Source organism: Taudactylus pleione, unplaced genomic scaffold (genome assembly GCF_031769625.1).
Source record: "Taudactylus pleione unplaced genomic scaffold, aTauple2 ptg000015l, whole genome shotgun sequence".
NCBI classification, from domain to species: Eukaryota; Metazoa; Chordata; class Amphibia; order Anura; family Myobatrachidae; genus Taudactylus; species Taudactylus pleione.
The window spans coordinates 19,425,325-19,437,750 of NW_028284417.1; the positions used below are offsets into that span (position 1 = coordinate 19,425,325).

At 46.0% G+C, this 12,426-nt stretch overlaps 1 protein-coding gene across 2 annotated transcripts in view; it reads left to right on the plus strand.

Moving 5' to 3' along the window:
- The window catches only part of RNGTT (RNA guanylyltransferase and 5'-phosphatase), a 337,387-nt gene that overhangs the window by 88,303 nt on the left and 236,658 nt on the right, over positions 1-12,426 (plus strand). The gene's annotated exons all lie outside the window — the stretch shown is intronic.

Genomic DNA, 12,426 nt, shown 5'->3' on the forward strand with positions numbered 1-12,426 from the left:
TTTACACATCTAGCCTCAATATGCCACACAACGCAAAATGCCTGGCACGAGTGAGCCCGTCCGGGCCTGTTCGACTCTAGCATCGACTCGTCTTTTTTGCAGAAAATTAGTCAAATGCGTCTTAGTTGCAAAGCGATACGACTAGGACACACCAGGAGACAGCACTGATAAATTTGATATGTGACACTAGTATATTTGTGTGAGACTGAGTCTGTATACGAAGCACAACTGAACTTTGCGTGGAAATAGCCGCTGCTTTGTAGCACATTGTATACAGATTTAGAGACTCAGCTGCACACAGATATGTACAGTAAGTGTCACATATCATATTAATCAGTGCAAGCTTCTGGTGCGTCCTATGCGCATCGCATTGCAACTAATGGTGCATACACACGGTCAGATTTGTTGTCCCATACGAACGATAACGATTTTTTAAAAATCGATCATATCTGAAAGAAAATCTGACATGTGGGCCTGCAACGATGAACGATGCGCATTCCCACATGTCAGATAACGCTATCTGACATCGTCTGTGTTTGCAGTCAGATTTTGACGATCTCTATTTTAATACTGTCTTCAATCATTCAAGTCATTGGTAAAATCGTTCATCTGACAGATCTGACCCTGTGTATGCACCATACACATTTTTGGAAAAAAAAAAAGACGCCCGTTGGTAGCATAGTTACACGACTGTTGCTCCTTATTTCACCTTTTTAAACTTTAATGTCTGCAATGACCCATATTTTAGTAAGCGGTTATCTGGCAACCCAGGTTGTTTTTGACAAATTGCCCTTCACAACCTGCTCAATGTGTCATAGTATTCACAGCATCTCCCTTGGTGAGGAAATTGACTAGAAACATGCACTGATTACACTACACACCTCAATGTTTGACCAGGTTTCCTCCAGCCCAGCCATCTTACAACTGATGTTGGGACAGTATGACTGATAGTTGGTCCACACATACACACACCGATGAGCCATAACATTAAAACCACTGTCAGGTGGAAGAAATAAGATTTATTATCTTCTTACAATGACACCTATCAAGGGGTAGGATGTATTTGGCAGCAAGTTGACACTCAATTCTTGAAGTTGATGATGGAAGCATGAAAATTTATTTTAGGGATGCCATATATGCTTTTGTTCCAGATGTCTGACTATTATATATTTTTTAACATTCTTCCACAATATATTGGTCATATGCTCACAGCAAAACAACATATAATCAAAAACACATACATAGAGTAATACATTTTTAAAAATGAACTTGAAAAAAAATTATAACATGCGTATACGTAAAATAATAAAACATTAACAATTTAGAACTTTGTTCTTGAATGTGCAATTCTAAATCGGATGTAGGTGGAGGATATGGTAATGTCTAGGACACAGGTTCTCAAACTCGGTCCTCAGGACCTCAAACAGTGCTTGTTTACCAGGTCTCCTCACAGAATCACAAGTGATAATTAGCTCCACTTGTGGATCTTTTAAATTGTGTCAGTGAGTAATGACTACACCTGCTGTGTTGGTCTAGGAAATAGGAGAACTGTATACTGCAACACATACATAGAATTCATAAAGAGGATAAATATAATGAAAACTTGACAGAGATTTGTACTAGTGATGATTGTGAACATATGCAAACCATCTAAAACCCCTTTTACACCAGAGCTAAAACCCGGGTTATTGCAGGGTTAACCCGGGTAGCTCCCTGGTGTAAAAGGGGACAGGGTTGGATTCCAGGGCAATCCAACCCAGGTAACATGCAGGGTTTAACACAAGAATGACCCGTGAAACCCTGCAATATAAACGGCGTGATCCGGGTCATGATGACCTGGAGCGCGCCGCATGCTGGCTTCAGTGGCACTTGGAGATGACGTCATCGCCAATCGTCCACTTCCACGCCGGAAAAGCCGGGTCACTGCAGACCCGGCTCCGGTGTGCACGGCGCTGACTCGGGAATATCCTGGGTTGGCGCCGGCTAAATTCCGTGTCTGATCCGGTTTGGAACCCTGTTCCAAGCTCCGGATCAGACCCGGAATTTAGGTATAAAAGCAGTATGAATCACTGCACCATGGGGAGCTGTCTCTTTACCATTTGAGAACTTATTATTGTGTACCTGTTAATTAAAACAGGTTTCAGTTAAGGCCAGGTGCACCTCATTGTAACACTGGGTATGATTTTTATAATAGAGCTGAACAATTTATGAACTTTCAGAAACTTCTATCTATATATTTGTTTGCATGTATAACTTTTATATCTAGCTAATCTCTGTCCAGAGCCTTTTAATAATCAACACAAGCCATATAGCTCTGTGAACTATTGGTGAATCAGAAAGGAACTTACTAATTTACTAATACCAGTGCAATAAAGTCCTAAATAATAAATTAAAAAAATACAATTACATTTTCAGTCTCCAGCATACAGTTCACACATGAAGTTGTGCAGGTATTTTAATGATTCGTTAACATTTTTACCATGTTCTACATTAAAGATATTTAGAAATTGTATGTGCTTCATGGATTGAAACTGCTGAATGCAGGGTTAAAGAACATTTTGTAGCAACATCTTGTCCATTATATAGATAACTGTAGAGATTACTCTATAGGATAAAAGCGTTGGTCTGCAATGCAGCAGGTGAATAAAGAGAAGCAATTCATATAATTTCTCATGGAAAATAGAACATGTTATTATAGAAATCTGAGTTATTGAACTTCAATTTTCCGATTCTGCAAACTATAATTGAGACTCACAATTTAGTCTTCTGCTTTTTCATTAAACCACAAATCCAATATTATTGTCTGAAGTCATGGAGATGAGCATACAGAAAATTACTCCATTCTGCATTCAAAGACCAAATTATTTTACTTTAAGTTAACCCGCTGTTGTACTGGTAATTTTTTTTTTATTTAAATTTTAAAGTTTTGTTACATTTTAAAGACCAGTGATGAACAACAGGCAATCATTCGAGCCTTCACCTGCCGCCCTCTGCTACTTCCACTATCAGCCCTAATTCCGATGTAGGGTATACAGGTTGAGTCTGCCATATCTGAAATGCTCGGGACCAGGAGCATTTCGGATTTTGGATAATTTCGGTTTTCAGAATACCTTGCGGTGCGGGGTCTAGAGATGTCACAGGAGGCCTGGTGTGTGCAGTGGAGGGGTCCGGCAGGTGTTACATGAGGCCTGGCGTGTGCTGCGTGGTGTCCGGTGAGTGTCACAGGAGGCATGGCTTGTGCTGCAGGGGTGTCTGGTGACCGTCGGGTGGAGTTTGGCAGGTGTCATGTGAGTCCTGGCATGTGCGGTGGGGGTGGGTCCTGCGGGTGTTACTGGGGGCCGGCGTGTGTAGCAATAGGGTCCGTCAGGTGCTGCGGGGGAGTCCGGCGGTGTCACAAAGTGCCTGCCTTGCGCTGCAGTGGGGGGAGCGCGGCGTATAGACCACACCCACGCCGCTAGTGATTGGTCATTGATCTGTGACGTCATGATGCCAGGTCATGTCATGACGTCACCGCAGCTACAAAATACTTCGGTTTTTGGAATATTTCCGATAATAGAATTACGGATATGGGAGACTCAACCTGTATTTACTAAGAATTGTGTCTTGCTGAGATTGCATTCACACCAGAGTTTCCCCTGATTTTGAAACACAGATTTACTAAACGCAAACACTGGTATAAAAAAACTATTCTATTTGCAAAACACGGCCGAACACACAATAGAAGTCAATACACCATCGAACCAACTCGCAAGTTCTTCCCATAGACGGGAATACAACATGGGGACATGGGGATTTACATCGAACATGGAGCAAACTTGGGATGATGGCCTGTGCAGTGCTTCTGGGCTGTAGGTGTTGTAAAGGGTTAAAAATTCAGTTAAAAATGGCATGGGGTCTACCCCCGACCCCCCCAAAAAAAAAAAGCATAACCAGCCCTTGACCTCTGAGCCTGTTCTGGTACTGAAAAATTGTGGGGAAACTGACATGTGGTTCCCCCTATTTTCCTATAACCAGGAGCGGAACCATTCAGCCGGGGTGGTAATTCCACAGCAGGGAGAGATACACAGCATAAGGTCTACCTGCCAGAGCATTCACCAGCCCAAACTGGTCAGCCCAGGGCTGGCAATTTTCAGAATGTAGTGACCCCAAAAATAAAATGCCCCTCTCCCTTCCGAAGATCAACTACAGGGTTCTTCCCTGTACCCATGGATGTAGTGAGTGCAAGGGTAATGAGTTAAATATTATTATTATTACCAGTTATTTATATAGCGCACACATATTCCGCAGCGCTTTACAGAGAATATCTTGCCATTCACATCAGTCCCTGCCCCATTGGAGCTTACACTCTATATTACCTACCACATGCTCACACACATACACACTGTGGTCAATGTTGTTGGGGAGCCAATTAACCTACCTACCAGTATATTTTTGGAGTGTGGGAGGAAACCGGAGTACCCGAAGGAAACCCACGCAGTTAGGACCGTGGTGGGAATCGAACCCAGGACCTCAGTGCTGTGAGGCAGTAACGCTAACCATTACACCGTCTGTGCTGCCCGTAGTAAATAGTATTATTTTTCACATTGGGACTACAGGTCCCAGCAAGTCTGCCCTGTGACACGTGTAAAACCACAAGTGCCAGCAGCCGCTGGCACCTGTACCCCCACTGTGAAAAATATTTAAAAAAAAAAAGACAGGACACAGGCGCCGAAGGTTATAACACTTTTTCTACTTCAGGGTCCATAGGGGGTCCACAGGGTTGACCTTGGGGTATAGGTTGGGAACCAAATCCGGGCACCACTCTTTCAGCTCCCAGGATGCACTGGGCCCACTCTCCCTATAACCCCACCCCCAATCCAGAGGCACCTCAGTTTAAGTTGCTACCCAGCCGGAGTCGGGTCACCGTTATTGCAGGGGGGGCTGATTAGCAGCCCCTAAGCTTATTTTATTTTTATGAGTTCATAGGTTTTTAATTTACTTTTGGACTCCTCAGAGCGGCAGCGTCGGACTGTCCATAGGACATCCTAGCTGCTGCTCCGTCACCCCGCCGGCGCTGAGACGCTAGTACAGATCTGGGGATCTCAGCGGGACCCTAGAGTCTGTACTAGCTGGATTCTGCGGGCGCCCAGGACTGCTGCCGGATCGACGGGGAGCAGGTAAGGTCGCGGGTCACTGCTTGCAGTGATCCACGCATTTAAAATGCAGTCCAATGCCTCCGGTCTCTGGGGACAGACCGGAGGCGCTGGCAGTGGCGGCGGGCTCCACCTACACGGAGGCACACCCCGCGTGTTCACTAGACCACCAGGGACTTCACGATCGGCGCTGGGAGCCGGTGTCCCGGGGATTATTAGCCGGCCAGGGGAGGAAGCCTTACCTGTTGTAGCGGCTCCTCCCCTCAGCTCAAAGCGCCTTTCAGTGTCTATAGTCTGGCGTCGCTGAGCTGCTTCCTCCGCGGGCCACGCTTCCTCTGATGTCTCCAGCGGCCATTTTCTCTCTGTGCTGCAGCAGAAATCTCTCAGGATGGCAGCTGGTCCAGTCCCCCTGCGTACCTCACCATTAGGTCAGTGTACACAGCGCTATAGCCTTCCCAGACACTGAACCTGGGCAGTTGAATTATATATATATATATATATATATATATATATATAATATATTTCTGCATTGTATGTGACTTATGCTAGTGCTGTCTGTCTGTGTTTTTTCTCTCACCTGTCAGTATATATCTATCCCCTTTCTTTCTATCTGCTCTAATACAGGTGTATCTATGGTGGTTCTGAGACCTCACATATATATATAATATATATATATATATATATATATACTTGTCAATATTTGTGAGATCGGTCACATACTGTTGCGTGCTGCACGTTGCCATATTTTAGATGGAACTGTGTGTTGCATACGCTGATAATGGGTCCCTGCAGCTAATCTTCGCGTTAGTCAGGACCAGTACAGCGCAGTGTTAGTCGAATATGTCTGACCATTTTTTGCTATCCCGCCTGTCATGTGCTGCAGGTGTGAATGCGGAGGATTTGACTTGGAAAGGGTTAGGTATGAGGTTCTGAACTCCTTTCAGAATCCCCCTGGGGCAGTTTGTTTCTCAAGACACTGACCTCCCTTGTGGATCGCCTGGCTGCCCCCATAGTTGTAACCTTTTTGGGTTGCTTCAACATACTACCCTTCCCTCTCAGGGTATCTCGCAGTTCTTGCAATTACCCCTGTGACACAGACTACGCTCCCTACCGGGGTTTTTAATATTCCCTCAGGTAACAGTCTGTCATTTCCCTGGCAGGGACTACCACAACGGCCACCCTGGGTGGTTGTGGTTTCTACGGGACACAAAATGGCGTAATAAACGCCCTGTGGTTACTGCCCAGTTTGCACTGCTGTCTAACACAGTTCGTCAGCCAAGGGTGCACTGGATGAGGTGTCGGACTCCTCACACGAGGGGGTGCCTAGATCATGTATTTTTTTTATCCCTGCTTTGGTGCTGTTGGTCATGTCCATCCTGGTTACAGAGGATGTTGAACCTGCACCTAAAATCAAAAACACCCTCAGTTTAAGCAATTATAGTGTCTTCGGCTGTTTTCCCCCTCTCTGACCAGTAGGTGAATCACATGGCGGAGGTCGGACTATGGCCGGATAAGAGGTATCACAAGAACGTTGGGCCTCATATTTCCCATTCCCTGAGGGTCGTTGCAAGTAATAGGAATCACCTCCTGGGGTGGATCCTCATGTTATTTGTATGATTAAGAGCGCTACTACGCCTCCCGTCCTTGCCCGGATGGATTCTACGGCACCATGGGCTTTATTCAGAGGCGGCCGTACGGTCTACGACCGCACGGCCGCCTCAATGTTTGTCTAGTGCGCATGTGCACGAGGGAGCCGGCTCCTTCGTGCGCATGCGTGAGACCCACTACGACCGACAGCGCCGGTCGTAGCGGGTCTCTTTCCAAAGGGGGCGAGCTGTCGATGTTGATTGAGAGCTCGCCCCGTTTGGAAGGCGGGCCGGGGGGGGGGTGGCAGCCCAAACGGAGGCGTTCCCATGGGAACGCCTGCCGTTTGGGGGAGGCCCCACTGACATCACTAGTGATGTCGGTGGAGAGCTTCCGGCTCTGACAGAGCCAGAAGCTCTCCGGGGCTTACGACAAGTGAGACCCTACCCTAGGGTCTCGTCGTAAGCCCCGATGGTCGCGATGGTCAATGACCATCGCGACCATTTCCCTAGCGGTCGTTAGAGCTGTGGGTGTTAACCCACAGCCTAACGACCGAAACAGAGGCGGGCGGTCAGGAAGCAAGCGGCCGCCCAGTTTCTGAGCGACCGCTTGCATCCTCCGACCGCCTCTGAATGAGGGCCCATATGTGGTAACTTTGCCTGAAATCAATATACACGCTTTTCAGGGGCTGTTGCCTGTCCAACCATGGCTATCGCAGGGGTGGATAATGAGTGCTGGGCCGCTGCATTTGTAGAGCTTTTTTCCCTCAAAAACTTTTGGGGATTAAATGCCTTTTGTCGCTCACATTTAAAAATGCAGTTTCATATGTTGGGGCAACAACATTGGATGCCGGTCTCCTACTCTTCAGGGTTTCGGCTGCGACTGTGTCCCCCACCATACTCTATGGCTGTGCTCAAGGACGGCAGAGGTAGACTCCAAGATAGGCCTTAAAATGGTTACACTATTTTGGGGAGATCTTGTTTGGTCCTGATCTTTACAAGATTCTAGCAACTTTGGCAGTTTCACTAGGCAAGTTTCCGCCTTCAGCTACTCCCACTACGAGGCCTCGGACTACATCTGTTACACCAGCCCCGCTATCTCAGTGAGGGACTGGTTATTCTACTTTCTGGTGCAGAGGTCGAATGGTCCTCATTGGCCTATCCTCTATCTGAAATCCCTGAACCAATTCCTAAGGGTGCCTAGGTTCAGGAGAGTACCCCTACGCTCCATCATCCAAGCTATGGATCCTGGGGACTTTTATGGTATCACTGGTTATTCAGGAACGTACCTACAGGTACCTATAGAGCCCTCTCATCAACGGTAGCTCATGTTTGCTGTGCCACAGCAACTCTTCCAGTTTTCAGGCTCTGCCCTTTGGACTATCCACAGCCCCACCGGGGTTTACCAGATTTATGGCTTTTATGACGGTCCACCTGTTCAGGGTATCTGACTGCTCCCGTATCCAGACGACCTCCTGTTCTTTACAGGATCTCCAGGGTTCTTTTAAGCCATTTCCGGTTATCCATTGCTTCCTTTCACTAGCACGAAGGGCTAATCAACTGGGAAATAGTCCTCCCTGAATTCCTCACAGGATATGATTCATCTGGGAGCCCTGCTGGATTCTCAGAATCGGAGAATCTTTTCTGACATCAGACAAGATCTTCACTCTTTAACTACGAGTGTGCAGATTCCTCCACAGTCGACAAGTGTCTATACACTGTCATGTGGGTTCTTGAATCCAGGGTGTCTACCTTCGGAAGGGTGGTATATGCTCAGTTCCATTCCAGAACTTTGCAAAGACTGATCCTCTCCAGATGGAGCATTTTTTTCCATCGGATCACTGTTTAGAGATGTCCTCTCCGGAGATGTCTGTCTCTATCTGGGTGGTTATGGCCATCTCATCTAGGTTAATCCTTACTACGGATGCCAGTCTCTGAGGTCCGGTGACCGGTCCGCACTCCTGTTGGGGCTGTTGGACGTCTGTCGCTTCCGCCCTGCCCATTAACTTGTTGGAACTTTAGGCTGGCTTGGGCCCTCACTCTCGCCTAACACAGGCTTCATGGTGTGACACTGTCGGACTGAACCGATTCGGGTTCAACAGTGGCCTACGTCTAGGAGACACACCTGTCGTTGGGTAGCAGTGACGAGAGTTGTCACACATTCTGACACAGTCCGAGTGTCTCCCCCTGGCCATCTCTGCAGTGTTCATTCCGGGAGTTCTCCATTGGGAAGCAGACTTCCTCAGCCGTCACGATGTGCATCCTGGGGACTGGTCTCTTCTTCTAGAGAGGTTTCAACACCTAGTGAGCAGAGGGGGTCTCCCAGAGGGGGTCCTCATGGCCTTCTGACTCTATCACACACTACCGGTATTAGAGTCCAGCTCTCAAGGTACTGAAGCAACCTTGGGGGACACATTGTCAGTGCAGTGGTCCTTCCACTTTGTGTACCTGTTTTCCTCCGGTCTCCCTTCTTCCTTGAGGTCTTCGGAAGTTTTTCAATTGAGACGGAGATGCTTTCCTGCTGGTGGCTCCTGATTGCTCCAGACGTCATGGGATTTTCGGAGTCTCCCCATCGATACGCCATTCCTGCTGCTTCACTATCCGAACCACTGGCTGTGATAGCCATTACATGGTCTATTGCTCAGGCTCTCTCTCTCTCTCTCTCTCTCTCTTATGGCGTTTGCATCCGCCAGGAGAGTATTGGAATTGGGAGCGTTCTCATGTGGCTCCCTCTTCTGGCTGGTTCATCATGACAGGGAGTGAGTTGCACTCGACCTGTGTCCTCTTCCTAAAGTGGTTTTTAGGTTCCATATTTTTCTGGTACTTATGGTGCTGCCATTCAGTCTTCAGTCCTTTCGACTGGTGTGGCCTCATTGACTGAGGTCCTGCCTCTCCGGATTTATGTGATCCGTTCAAGCTCCTTAGGGAAATCAGACTCCTTATATGTAGTCTGGGATTTCTGGTTTTCACAGGACAGGTTGGCCGGCCTATAACCAGATGTTGGCTGGATGGCTTCGTATGTCTTTCTCAGGGGCCTACACATAGGAAGGCCTTTCTGTTTCTGTTGATGCTTGTTTTCCTCGGGCCGTGGGCCCCTCATGGGCGGCTCGCTGTGGCGCCTCGGCTGTTCTGCCTTGCAAGGTGGCCACGTGGTCTTCTGTCCACACCTTTTTAAGGTTCTATGCATTGGTTTCCTTTGCCTCTCAGGATGCTTCCTTTGAGCGACGGATTCTCCTCTCAGAACAGGAGCGTCCCCAACCTTATAAGGACTGCTTTGGGACATCCCCAAGGTCAACCCTGTGGACCCCCTATGGACCCTGAAGTAGAAAACAAGAGATATGGTAAGAACTTACCTTTGTTATCTCTGTTTCTACGTGTTACTGGTCACCAGTTTCCCGTCTCCCTCTCTGTGAGTATGGTTCTTGAGTGTTCCAGTCTTCTCTCTCTCTCCTTCTTTCCTCCTCCTGCCTTTGGCTACTTACAAACTGAGCTGCCTCTGGCTTGGGGATGGGGTTATAGGGAAAGTGGACCCAGCGCATCCTGGGAGCTGAAAGCTTTAACTGCGTGCTGCCCGGATTTGGTTCCCAACCTATACCCCAAGGTCAACCCTGTGGACCCTATGGACTTCGTAGAAACAGAGATAACAAAGGTAAGTTCTTACCATATCTCTTGTTATTACACATTCACTCACTCGCACTCACATGGAGTATGTAGTATGAGTGAATGTGTAATAGAGTGGTAAAACCTTATTTATATATATATTCACAGTGGGGGTTTAGGTGCATCTGTTAAATATTAAAAAGCATTGAAAGAAATTTTTACAATTTGTTATTCGACCATGCATAATAAGTTAGTAAATGTATTAGCAGTTTTATGTACTCCAGTGTTGGTGCTATGCAAATAATCACTTTTACATGAATGAGTGTCTGATGTGGCGTTGCTGAGGTCATTTTGGTTTATTTAATTATTTTTTGCATTTTGAGGAAATGGTAATGTGTAGTGGAGGAACAACCACTCAACAAGGTGACCACAGGAGTAGAGAGGGGCCCATAGCCACTACACAGCCTGCAACAGAATTAGCTCAGACACAGCCTGTGATCTGTTAAAATCACACAGTAAGCAGAGCGAATACATAAAATTATAATACAAGCCCCGCTCTTGCTAAGAAGAGCAAAGTGAGTGCCGTATGGGGACTTACTGAAAAAGATTGCTCTTCACAGCCAATCAGATTTTTTTTTTTCTATGCAATTTACACTTTCAAAGTAAAAACGTGATGCTATTGACAACGCCACCTTTTTTACTTTGCAACAGATCTATAAACCTCTATGTAAAAAAGTGACATTTCGGGATAAAAAAATATTAACATTCAGAGAATGTCTGCTGTGTGTTTTGCCAGCTATTTTTACAAAAGTATAACACTCTGTATACTAGATTAACCTCTGATTTATTGTGAATTCAAACACCTTTTACTAAAGTTATATTTTATATAAAAATAAACACCATTATAAAATGTCGGAGCTAGTATTATAATTGCCTGTTTTGCATAGTAGTATTTTTTTTGCCGAGAATTGTAGATGTGTACAAAATAACAGCAAATTCTATATTTTGTTAGAAATCAAATGATGTGTGAGATCATTCCTTAAGCTGATGTTAGTCCCATGATATAGAGAATATGGATAGATAGGGAAAAGTTACCCATGGCAACCAATCAACGTCTACCTATCATTTTATAGAATATACTTGAGAAATGCAACCTGAAAGATGATTGGTTGCCACGGGCAACTTCTCCACTGGCACACTTCTCCACTCTTTCACTGCTTCTTCTCTCTCTCGGAACCCGTATTTTCCAATGTATAGTCTTATTTCAAAAAACCTCTGGGATCTGCTCCGTTTTACAAGAGTAAGGTGAATGATGTTAGTACTTGTAAACAATATTGTGTCTCTGTCCTAGTGTTCATAAAGTGCATTAGAGGCTCTCAAAACAAACCTAATGATTCCTGTGATAATGGTAGGTAAATATTCCTGCTAGGAGCTTCCTTGCTTGTAATAATCTTCTTAGTTCTGGCTCACTGTTTCTTCAGCAAAGATGTCCCTAGGCCAGTGGTTCCCAAACTTGTTTGAGTCCCGGCACCCTAGAGTATCAGGATTGTTTTCACGGGCACCCCTAAGTTTAAGTTTGTAATTGACAAATTCAGAAACAAATGTAGTGAAGTAAATTGTGCTTACCTGTCATCTTTAGGTTCAGTTATGTGGTGGTGATGGACAGGTGTGTGCTTCTGTTTGCCCACATATTTACATTACATTGACCATAAATAATTTGATTTGGTGCTGGACCACCAACCTGAGGCACCCCTGCAAGTGTCCCGGTGCACCCCAGGGTGCCACGACGCACAGTTTGGGAACCACTGCCCTAGGCTGTGTGAGGTCCGTCTTCCTCTGTGAGTGTGGTGTTTCTTGCTTTGCTGGTCTCATGGAGGTTGACTGCAGTGTAGTACGCTCTATGGGAGAGGTAGATCAAGCCTTGGAGAGAGAGATAAAGTGGATGGAGATAAAGTGCCAACAAATCAGCTTCTGTCATTTTTCTAGCACAGCCTGTAAAATGACAGTTAAAAGCTGATTGGTTCTTTATCTCTCTCTTCTATAGCTCTCCAAGGCTCGATGCATCTCCCTCTTCCTGACTATGAGTTGAACATCTATTGCAGATATATTTA